Source organism: Cyprinodon variegatus, unplaced genomic scaffold (genome assembly GCF_000732505.1).
Source record: "Cyprinodon variegatus isolate N-32 unplaced genomic scaffold, C_variegatus-1.0 Scaffold955, whole genome shotgun sequence".
In the NCBI taxonomy this organism is placed as follows: Eukaryota; Metazoa; Chordata; class Actinopteri; order Cyprinodontiformes; family Cyprinodontidae; genus Cyprinodon; species Cyprinodon variegatus.
Window position 1 is genome coordinate 247,982 of NW_015151408.1, and position 7,188 is coordinate 255,169.

At 39.6% G+C, this 7,188-nt stretch overlaps 1 protein-coding gene across 2 annotated transcripts in view; it reads right to left on the reverse strand.

Moving 5' to 3' along the window:
• LOC107100289 (plexin-B1-like) overlaps positions 1–6,994 on the reverse strand; it is a 101,428-nt gene extending 94,434 nt beyond the window's left edge. For both annotated transcript variants that reach the window (XM_015398722.1, XM_015398721.1), the window contains exon 1: positions 6,744–6,994. The gene's annotated coding sequence lies outside the window, so the exon portion shown is untranslated. The remainder of the gene's footprint in view (positions 1–6,743) is intronic.
• Between the last annotated feature and the right edge of the window lie 194 nt (positions 6,995–7,188).

Sequence of the window (7,188 nt, forward strand, 5' to 3'; positions counted from 1 at the left end):
TATATATATATATATATATATATATAGATATATACTTATATACTTATAGAAAGATGGATACATTAAAATAAAAAGATTTTGTGATAGAGCTCCCAGATAATAAGATATTAAAGTTAATCTCAATCTTAGTTAAATCTATTTTAGTCCTGACTACAGCATCATGGTTGCACTGAAATCTAAGTGTGTGAGTACTGCAGATCCCTAATTTATCAACAAATAGGAAGCACCTTTTCTTTTAACAAAAACAAGATCAAGATTATAATCCATTTATTTTCACTGCTGCAATCTAATCAGAAAAATACACTTCTTTGTGTTCTAAACAGAAAGAAAAAATAGTTGAGAGCCTGAGGCAATATAGGGAAGGGCAGCTGGGGGCTTAAGGTTTTGTGTAGATGATGGGCTGCAGGCTGGACCCCGACTCTCTGGGGAGTTGTGCAAGAGAACAGGGGATGTAGCCGAAGCCAAAAGCTGGTGACAGGGCACATACACAACTGTACCAAGACTTAGAGCTGCTTCAGAACAATAAAAACCCCACCCTCTGGGTCTAATAAGGTATTCCATCTTCTGAATTTGTGTAAGAAGATTACACTTAAAAAAGGGATTACATTAACCTGGATTAAGGTAACCATATTGCTCATATTAGTCACTCAAGTCAAGCTTCCAGAAAGAAACAGCATCTTGGATACAAATAAAGAGAATTCATTTAGAGCTGGCTGTACAATTTTAAACTGTAATCAGTCTATCCCATAAATCTTGAGTGCAGATGAGATTTACAGCTGTGACAATTACCTAATTGCACTTTATTGAAAACTGTGCACAATATAAATGATAACCACTAATGGAAAGAGAAAAGACGAAGATGAAAACTGTTAACAATTCAATTTTGAATGTTCATTTGGTAAAGAGCTGATAATAAAAATCTGTGACTGCAATTATTACCATAACAATGAGTGTTTATCAAGAGAGCTGCACAAAAAAAAGAAAAATAACAGCACTGCAAAAACAAAACAAAACAAAAAAACAGCAATTCCAATAAGTCAATCCTCCAGATGACTTTTAAACACAGATTTAAACACCAACTCTTACTTTTCCAATTCAACGCGAAGGTGCCTTTATAACTAAACGATACAATTTGGAGATTCATTTTATGGTTCAACACATAAAAACAGTCAGCACATATTAACAACTGTACCAAGGATTCAGTTCAACATATTCCACCTTTTATTTTAAATTAAACTCGGAGCTATTATACAAATATTTCAAGTTTGGAAATAATTTTGGAGAAACAACTATCTGTATCAGCTTGCACAATTACAGTGAGAATTTCACAAATTGAGTGTTTTAACATATGTGTGATCAGGTTTGACAAGTATTGCCGTTTTATGCCAGTCTTTATCTAAGGAGTCCTATTGTCAGAAAGGGTTCAAATTAATCCAGAGGTTTCCTAGATCTGCAGATAAACTGGGACTGGATAATAGTTCAAAATAAAGACCAACTGCTTGCTGACTGACATTTGAAGCACCTTCTACTGTGAAATAAAAAATAGAATTAGAAATGAACTCTCTGCATTTAACCCATCCCCTTGGGGAGCAGTGGGCTGCCATTGTGCAGCGCCTGGGGAGCAGTGTGGGGTTAAGGGTCTTGCTCAGAGAACCATAGTGCAGGCTGTGGGGATCCAAAAGGCTCCTCACAACCTTCTCAGAGCACAAGCGCACTGCTCTAACCACTAGGCCAACACTTTTTTTTAATATATATATAACTTTATTGATCTCACAATGGAGAAATTATGTAGTTAGAGTTCCCAGAACAGGTTGAAGACACGTAACCTGATTGTTAGATTTTAAAAATGTTTGTCAGAATGTATTCTTCCAGAATATCCCAAGATAGACAGAACTGAAAATCTTCACTGAAGCATATTGAACCTCAGGTAAAGTCAAACCTGTTGTTGTGGCAGATTGAATAAGCAGCCTTAAAGGTTTTTCAAGAATAGTCTTACAATTTTCGTCCTTTGCTATTTTCTCCTACTTTCTCTGTTAATACATTGTTCACTTTCTGTTCTCTAGGGATTTGTGAAGAAGAACAGAATTAAACTGGAATTTCATCTTTTCATCCAACTTTCTTTGTTTAACATCTCACTGACACTCAAATAAGCTGAGTCATCTTTCTTCACTAATAACTTTCCCATGCATAGTTTTCCTGATTTAACCTATTAGATGCTTTAGCCAACCAGAATCCAAAATAATTCTATGATTATTACGCTATTGTACATGCTTCACTAATTTAAAATAAGTGTACAGTCGACACTTAAGAGCAAAAATGCTGCTAAGAAGCTGAGCCCCAGATACAAAAATACTAGTCTAAAAAAGAATTATTGGACAGCTGTTGGCAGTTGAACCATCTTGTAACCTAAACCAGTAATGGTGATAGTTGCATATGGATACCAGTCTGGCACAAAGCAACCCAAGATGTGAACCTTGATGGCATTGTATAGTAGTGGTTAACCAGGAGCCGCTATCTGTCTGCTGAGTAAAATGATTTTAAATTAGACTAAACTTGCACTCTGGAACCTCAGAAGCACCCAGGCGTATAATGTGACCGTCTGACACATCTGCTTAAGTTGTCTTCTTGACAGACGTTCTGTTACTTTATTGTAAAGTCTGTGCAGTAAATAGGATGAGAGGGTGGAAGAGGATTTCCATTTAAGCACAACAAATAGAGGAATAGAGGCTTGCCTCTAATGAAAAGGAGTATTTATTAGGCTGCCAATCTGACTGTCGGCCAACTCTCTCGGGGGCTTACTGAGTCCAGGGGGATTCAATCTACTCAACAGATAGCAACAGATCTGAAGCTGAGTTTAAGCAAATGTGAGATGTTTTTGCATTAACTTTACGAATAAGAAAAGGAATGACTTGGAAAAAAGGGGAGGAAAATATGAAGAATGAGGTTAGAGTTTGTACAATGGCTCTCAGTTTCCATTATCTTCCCAGGGATGCCTGTGGCCACAGTTGATGCCCGAGCAAGTGTTCTCCCACACCCCATTACAGCACACACACACACACACATACGGAGGCAGGGAAGAATGTACCATGAGGGACCACCAGCTGCTCCAGCGACCGATATGGGAAACGCCTCAAAATACTTGTCTCTTTAAAATTCTCTTGCACATTCTTCCCCTCTCTGACACAGATTCACCTACACGGTCAGGATCTTCACACTCTGGTTCCATTCTGCTTGATTTCTTCCTCTGCTTCTAATTAACAGCGCAGTCACTTATTTACGAGAAGCAATCCAGACTGACATTCCTCTCCCGTTTGTATGATGACGCACTGCACAGCTCATGTATGAAGTGCTAAAAATGAAGCTCATTATACACCTCACATCTTAATACAGAATGGGACAGACTGGTGTAGAGATTCCTATATTATCAACTCAAACATTATAACCATCTTGTTTTATTGATCTCATTCCTTCCCAGTTCTCACGCTGCTAATAGATGAACTACCCGCCTCACTATGTGCCTGACCCTTGACTCCTATAAATCAGAAAAAAGCCTTCCATGCGGCAAACATGCCCGGCAGTCACTTTTTATGATTGATACGAACCAAAGGAAAGTGATGGTTTCAGTAGTAGAGCATTGCCTTTCAATGACCAGCTGCATCTGAAGTGGCCTTTCGACCCATTCCTCTCTGGGTCGTAAAAGGTCTGAGAAGAATAAGAGGCAACCTCTTCACTTCCTCCATGTAGTTCATTTTGTGAACCTCCTGAGTTTGGCCACAACAAAACAGTCATTTCTGCTTTACATTTTAAATCTGATGAGATGTGGATATTTCAAACTAGTATCTTAGACATCTTTGTAGACACAAAGAACAATATCTTGGGAGAAATCTTGGCCACCAACATGAAGACAACTCAATTTCTTTTCTTTTTTTCTACTTTATTTTTCTAAGAGCACTAAACATTCTATATCCACCAAGAAATCTACTGGCAAACAGGACCTTTTCCAGCCCTGGCCAGTGACCATCAAATTGGAAAACCATAATTAACACCTTTTCATAATCAGAGAACAACTCCTGGTTGACACACCTGTTTTGGATGTACTGTATTCAACTATTAAATGTCTGTTAGTAGCAGTTATCAATCCCATGGAATGCCTTCAGACTATGCCTCCTCTACCTTCTAGTAGGTTTCTTATGGCTGATGACATGCAGCTCTGTTAACAGCCGCTTCGGCCACATCTAATACCTTTAGTTTCCCGTCTTATTTACCTACATTATACTTTTTATCCACTTTATTTACAGCCTACCATTTTTTTTATGTTTTAAAGCTCTACTTTCAAGTGGATTCTACTTGTTTCAGTCACATGGATTTAATGTGTTGTTTAAAAATAAATCTGACAGGATATGAGATTGTTTTCGTAAGGGTTTTTCGATAAGAGCGACATGCCAAACTACTTCTTTTTTTACAATACCTGAAGACTAACAAAAATGATATTCAGATTACACATAAATGCATAAATTAATTCTGCAGGTAAAAAAGGAATTACCTTAGAGTTAAGATTAGGATTCATTCTGTAATAACAACCTATTAAGCCTACTGGTAGGCAGGAGGCCCAATCTGAAGCCATTCTATGGGACTGATGACTCTACCTTGGGGGAGTGGCACCTTAATGGTTAGGGCATAGAGCTTGGAATCCCGAGGTTCTGAGTTTGAACCCCACTCCCACAGACTGCCACCCTGGGTCTCTGATGAAGACCCTTAACCCTACACTGCAGCCCAGAATGGCAGCCCAATGCTCCCCAAGGGGATGGGTCAAATGCAGAGATAAATTTTTCCGATGTGAGGTCAATAAAGTTCAATTATTAATAACAGCCTTTTAATAAGGATGATAACGAAAGCATCTGGTTGACAGCACTCTGTGGTGTGAAAGTTGTTAATGTAGGGACGACCCAATGTTGGCTTTGCCCGGTATTAGTAAGGGGGTCAAATGAAGTCAAAGAAAGCAGAAAACTGTAAAAAGCTATGTCGGAGCGAAGTATACAACACTGTAGGCCTACTTCTTCATCATTGCCCGTTTTGCTGTTTTGTGCCAAACCATTTGTGTAAAAGCATGTTAGTTGATATTTCGGGGGGAGAGGCGGGGGGGCTATTGAATTGGAAAAAAGGGGCAGACAAAGATCTCAATGTTTTAGAACAGAGCTGCTGTAAATTAAAGCAGTGATTGCCGACCGGGGGTACTCATACCCCTAGTGGTCCACGTGTGCATTGCAAGGGGTACATGAAAATATTTTAGTTCACCTTCAGCTTTGACATACATCAAAACCGAGTAGACTGGATGTGGAGAACAGCCTGGCATCAGCTGTTTTTTTGCACTTAGCAATCAAAGCTCAACCAACCAAGCTCAGGTGTCTTGATGAAAACAAATAATACTAATTAATAAGAAGAATGTTCTTCCAAATTCACGATGACTTGGATCATAGCGCGTTGTGATAAACACCAGATACAGCACTGGGACTTGATCAACAGCCGATACCGCACTACGACGTCACAAACCAGTAGGTGGCAGTAGTGTTCTTTGACAAACATGGATGTCTCAAGTAAACCACATTCAAATTAAATTACTATGAATTAAATATACCTATCATTTATTGAACAGTATGTAATCATTTCATATTTAAAGTACTTTCAGAAGTTTGACTTCTCCTTTAAAATTAGAATGGGGTGATCAGACCTTTAGAAGTTGACATTGGTCTTAGTTGACTGGTAGAAATAATGTTTGGTGCATCAATAAATGTCTTTCCTGATGTCTTCAGATGACAAGTAACGGTTAAAATAATGGGCCTGGTGTGTGTAGAAAAAACTACCTTAGATATACAATAGTGTTTCTGATATAACTTTAAAGGCACACCTCCATTCATCCCTAATGTCCACAGCAGGTAATGTGATATCATTCTTTGGAGCAGAGCCCTCAGTAAACAGATGGCCAGCTATTCAAAAATGTCTGGAAACAAAGAGCTGCATGATTGAGGTTAAAGGCTGAAGCATGCAACCACAACAATCTATATCATGCACTTTTCAAAATGGATGGCAAGTGCTATATCAAAATATAAAGGACTTCCTGCAGTTCAGAAGACTGTTCACTTTATGGTGAGGTTTGGACCTGATTTATTCATGCGCTGTTTCTACATATTCTGCCAGATTAAATCTGACAGCTGGCGCTGAACAGGCAGGGAGCTGAAGTCGAACCCAGACCTCCATCTTCCATTTATAGCCATCTCAACAAAACCCTACAGACACACTGAGGAGGGATTTCTGTCCGACACACGCACTTCTACTGTTCCCCGCTCCTTTATCAGCCCCTGCAGCCCGGCTCATGTTTCACCACATGCCGATCATCCACAAACCTGGGCGCATATTTCACAGCCTGCAAACTTGTGTCCAGGTCAGCTGGTGGCGGAGGGCTCTGCTCTGCAAAGGCAGCTGCAGAGCAGCGGCAGGTGAAGGAGAAATCTAAAACTAACAGACATTCCTCTATCAGCTGACATCAAAGCGGGGACCCCAGCGTGGACACAAGTCTGGGATTAGACTGTTAAATGGTCAGATTGGTAATCTGGGAAATGATGCATTTATTGGTGGGACACTGATAAACCAGTAGAGCAAAAAGTTGGTGAAAACATTGATCTTTTTATTGTATTCCTCTTTTGTTCTAACAGAAACATGCCAAAGATAATTGTTTTCAATCTTACCTGTTAGGTGCTAAGTTGGTGACTCAGCCGGTCATGGTGAGCAGGGAGACAGACCCACATCCACGCGTGTTTTAGCAGCTGATTTGGCTTCTACCTCACTACAGAGCGGAGGGACAAAATACCAGGCGGCGTTAGAGGAAGAAACTACAGAGTTTTAACCCCAAATGATGTAATAAAAAAATATAGAATAAAAATAAAAGAAGAGTCCAGAGGGCGGAGGAGTGAATGAGAGTGGGTGTTTTCTGTCGCGGAGACGCAGCTCTGATAGTCTGAGCTTTCAACTAGAGTTAGAGCAGCGGAGCTGAGCGGCCTGACAAGTTAGCGGCAAAACCTACAGCAGGACAGCGGAAGTGTCCTCCAAAATAAAAGCTATTTATGCTGCTGTAATTATTCGTATCATTTAAATGTACGCTGTGGTGTGATGACCTCAAAAAAATCACGTTAG